This window comes from Penaeus monodon, chromosome 34, assembly GCF_015228065.2.
Source record: "Penaeus monodon isolate SGIC_2016 chromosome 34, NSTDA_Pmon_1, whole genome shotgun sequence".
Lineage (NCBI taxonomy): Eukaryota > Metazoa > Arthropoda > Malacostraca > Decapoda > Penaeidae > Penaeus > Penaeus monodon.
In genome coordinates, this window is record NC_051419.1 from 4,023,015 (window position 1) to 4,023,318 (window position 304).

Sequence of the window (304 nt, forward strand, 5' to 3'; positions counted from 1 at the left end):
ATTATTGTTCATTTAAACCGGATTAAAGAAATAGCTTTAATCTAAAGAAATGGATTCTTGTTGTGATACGCAATTGGCAATTTCAAGTGTATAAGTTTTAATGTGATATCTCATGTTGCTTTAATGTTGACACCATTGCAATATTTTTAGATGTTATTACTATATATATAAGTACTAATACGATCCTTGTTTTATAGTGATATATTTGAAAAATAACGTACAATGTCTACAGAAAATCTATAATAAATGCACTATAAAACCATTTTGTAAACCAAGGTAAATAAAGATTATTATTGTTATTACC